This window comes from Acipenser ruthenus, chromosome 45 (genome assembly GCF_902713425.1).
Source record: "Acipenser ruthenus chromosome 45, fAciRut3.2 maternal haplotype, whole genome shotgun sequence".
Lineage (NCBI taxonomy): Eukaryota > Metazoa > Chordata > Actinopteri > Acipenseriformes > Acipenseridae > Acipenser > Acipenser ruthenus.
In genome coordinates this window covers 2,452,981-2,457,285 of record NC_081233.1, presented here as the reverse complement: position 1 = coordinate 2,457,285, position 4,305 = coordinate 2,452,981, and the positions used below count along the sequence as shown (strand labels likewise).

Sequence of the window (4,305 nt, the reverse complement as noted above, 5' to 3'; positions counted from 1 at the left end):
TATAGTTATCATATAGTACCAGTTATTATCACATGTGTACGAGATCATATAGTTATCATATGGTACCAGTTATTATCACATGTGTACGAGATCATATAGTTATCATATGGTACCAGTTATTTTCACATGTGTACGAGATCATATAGTTATCATATAGTACCAGTTATTATCACATGTGTACGAGATCATATAGTACCAGTTATTATCACGTACGTATGAGATAATCCCACTATTTTTTTTTCATCTTGCAGTTCAGGGCTTCCATAAACAATCAAATTTCCTTCCTAATAAGCAAATACAATCTATCCATACAGAGAAGAAGGACCAGAGACACAGGGTAAGATGCTTTAGATTTTATTTCCTTCAAGGATGCATTTGGAAGCATGATAATTATGCATTGCATTTGTCGGTGTTGCAACAGTTGTGCTCAGCATAACAACGTTTTGAAAACATGCATCCTCTAAGCGTAATAGCTTCACCTGTAATACGAACAGTATGTCCTGAAAAATAAAAACAGTTAAAAAAATTAGTTCTACAAGGACAAAAGATAGGAAGCATGAATTCTTTCATTTGCAGTCTGATGGAAACATTTCTTGCTCTGCCTGAGTAACTCACTGAGTGTCTCGCTCTCTGAAGCTGAAGTCTTGTGGGCTACTTCATTGTAATATTTTTTTATTTGGAATCAGCAATTATTTTTACCCCTGTTTTCTCCCAATTTGGAATATTCAATTGAGAGCAGCTCAGTTGGAATAAAAACCAGCGGGGTGGGGGGGGGGTACTCCAGGACAGGTTTGGGAACGACTGCTATACAGCCTCTCCAGTGCCGTGGCTGCAGGGATTGATTTGGAGCAGGGGTGTCAGTCAGTCAGACTCTGGTCCTGCAGTGCAGTGTCTGCTAGTTTTCATTCCACGCAAGTCCTCCTCAATGACTTCTTTGTTCTAATTATTTAATTAGCTAGATACACTGAACCCCTAATCTATGTCCCAAAATATTATTAAGTAATTGAGAGCAGAAGTTGGAATGAAAACCAGCAGACACTGCAGTACCGACCTACAGGAATGGAGTCTGACACCAGTGGCTTGGAATAAAATAAACTGGCTTCCCCCTCTTACCCTTTTCTCATATGATAATATAAATGTTATGGGACGATTGGGACACAGTGACCCCCATTTCAACACATAAGTTTTGTTTTAAAAGACTTACTGAAACAAACATCAAGGCCTTTACGACATGTTATGTTATCTCTACCATTAACAGTACACACAAGTGTCTCTGCATCTGAAAAACACAATGTTGAGAATCAGCACTCTGGGCTCAGAATTCTGTAAATTACATGTGCTGACATTTGTATTTACAAATGAATAATTCAGGTACAATCAATCAATCAAACTTTATTTTATATAGCATCTTTCAAGGTGAGCCACCCTCACAAAGCGCTTAACAATAAAACTATTCAATACAATAGAAAAATATACAATAAAATATCATAATAGAACTGAATTATAATAATAAGTAATAAAAGGAGAGAAAACAACAACAATTAAAAGTGAAGAACATTTGCTAAGCCTGCGTGCCAGATACAGAGAAGCATGGTTAAATTAGCAGGAGAAAACAAACTAGTAGCACTACTCCTAGAAACTAAGTGTGGAAGATAATAAGCGGAATTCAGCAATGATTAGACTGAAGCCAGAATGAAATGCAGGCTCACAATCAGGTGGAATAAGCGCACAGGGAAGCTTGTCTATGAACTCAATCAAGATATATATGAGAGTAAAAACAAATAACTTCCTTTAGTAATTAGAGTTTGAGAAAGAAAGAAAGAAAGAAAGAAAGAAAGAAAGAAAGCAAATTGGCTTAAAACATGTTTAAAAGGACTTCACAGGGTGACAAAAATAAAAACCCAAAACCAGAAGCCCTAATTCTATTTTTACAAAGTGGACAAATAGCAGAACTCCAGGTGAATATCACCAATCAGCCCAAATTATTTGTGAGCCACAACTCTTTGGAAACAAAAGCATTGACCTTGATAAAGATCTGCATTGCCATCAGAAACCTGCATGACAGAGCTAGCCTACAGAAACAGCTCCGATCGCAGTGATACTCTGAGAGAGAGCAGTGAACAGAGAGAGGCAGCAGGGTTGTACTAGGTATAAATGGGTAATTGTATGTAAAAAATAACATGATATCGTCTGCTAAGAAATAAAATACTCACAGCCGCAGAGGAGAGCCAGGGAGAAAACGAGCATGAGAGTCTTCATGGTGTCTGCTGGTCTGGAGCTGTCGAGGCAGGTCTGTAGAGTTGCAGTGGAGAAGCAGACATATTTATACCAGAGCACAGCACTGGAGGGGCTGCTGGCACTGCCACTTACATAACAGGCTTGAATTTGAATAAATAAAAAACATTAAACAAAATAGCTGCAACGTGGCATCACATTGACAGCTGACTTCATTAGATAAACATCACTGTAATATATTTCTGAAGTTGAAAGATGTTTGTCACAGACTTGTCTGGGGTCAGAATTCAGATTACTGTCCTGTATTAGAATGTATTGATGAGAAAAAAATACACGTATCTCAAAAACTGCAAAACTGTAGTTAGAGCACTTTAATAGCCATGGGCCCCGGAGTGTATGAGTATTAAAGTGGTCTACTTCAGGACATTTCTGTCATCTTGAGAAAATGAATTTCCTGAATTTCTCATATCAATAATGCAATTCTTAATATCAGCAATTTTTGTTGTTAATATAAAAAATGTAATTCTGAATATCAAGAATTATCAGTATTCATTTTTTATATAAAAATACAATTCTTAATATCCACAATAGTATATTATTATATACAAAAAACTATGTTTTTAGTGAAAGTAAGAGCTGAACCCACGACCCTCCTCCGGGTCAAGAGTCCAGAGCCCCCTAACCACTACCTCACACTGCTGCTCTAGCACAACCCTGCTACCTCTCTCTGTCAGGTAAGACCGCCACGGCGCTCTTACTTCACCCATGTTTTGACCAGGCTTTCCAGCACACACTGCTTAACAGGTGGGTTCACTTTAGACAACATAAGTAACCACCACTGGGCAGGTCAGTGAGTTGCTGATGATTCAAAAGTTCTCTAAAACAGCCTAATATATACCTTAGAACAGTGGTTCTCAATCCTGGTCCTGGGGACCCCCCTGTGTCTGCATTACTTTTTTTCAACTCAATTTATTAACACTCAATTCAACTAACAATTTGCCTAATCAAAGCTGTCCGGGGATGTGCTGGAGTTATTCCGTCAAGGGGATAGGATTTTGGAAGAAGATGGAATTCTCTACCACTGGGGTCCCACAACAGATCCACTCTGATCAAGGCAGATGTTTTCAGGGAGAACTCATTCGACAACTGTGCCAACTGCACAGCATTCACAAGACTAGGACAACTCCATATTGGCCACAAGGTAACGGTCAATGCGAACGCTTCAACGGGACCTTACATGACCTTTTGCGCACCCTCCCCTCTGAGAAGAAACAATGCTGGACAGAGTGTTTACCACAGGTACTCTTTGCATATAATACCACACCACATCAGACTACTGGCCAGTCTCCCCGTGTTTTAATGTTTGGCAGAGAACCTCAATTAACCGTGGATGGACTTCTTGTTTGGAGGATGTGGCCAGAGGCCAGCAGGGGGCAGAGGTACAGACTGGATGGCAGAACAACAGGAAAATCTGAAGATCTGTGTATCAAAGTGCTAAACACCATATGGAAACAACAGCTCAGCAGAGGGGGAAGGCTAATAACAGCAAGATGAGGGATTGTGCTTTAGGAGGGCCAGCTTGTTTACCAGAAAGATCATTGGAGAAGAGGACGCAATAATATCCAGGACCTGGAACCCTACCCTTTACCGAGTTGTATGATGTCCCACTGACCAGGGACCTGTGTATTCGATTGCTCCAGTAGAGGTCGCTTGCCCAGTGAAGCAAGTCCATCGGACTGAGCTGAGCTGTGTCCAACACACTGCTCACTACCCGGGGAAGAGGAGAATGAGGTCTTAGATCCAGGTATTCCCTTTGATTATTTTAGCATGGAGGATTGTGATTCTGATGAGGACGCCATTATTTTAGAGGTGCAGTGGATGCCACTTGACCAACAAGATAACCCAGCAGAGAGGATGATGCTTGTTCCTGACATTGAGGAGTTCCCTGTATTGAATGAACCAACTAGACGGACAAAGGAGACCACAGCAGGCTACCATCCCAACCCTCATCATATTCCACAAGCTGCAATGTCTCACGGCCAGCAGGTAGGGGCGGAGGTAAAAATTCAG

The 4,305-nt window shown here is 40.5% G+C and overlaps 1 long non-coding RNA gene across 1 annotated transcript; it reads right to left on the bottom strand.

Annotated features, from left to right (window-relative positions):
• Positions 1–338: 338 nt before the first annotated feature.
• LOC117416400 (uncharacterized) lies at positions 339–2,353 on the bottom strand. The gene is made up of 3 exons (XR_009319730.1): positions 2,214–2,353; positions 1,205–1,279; positions 339–500 (listed from the first exon to the last, which is right to left on the bottom strand). It is a non-coding gene; the product is annotated as an uncharacterized LOC117416400 (long non-coding RNA).
• Between the last annotated feature and the right edge of the window lie 1,952 nt (positions 2,354–4,305).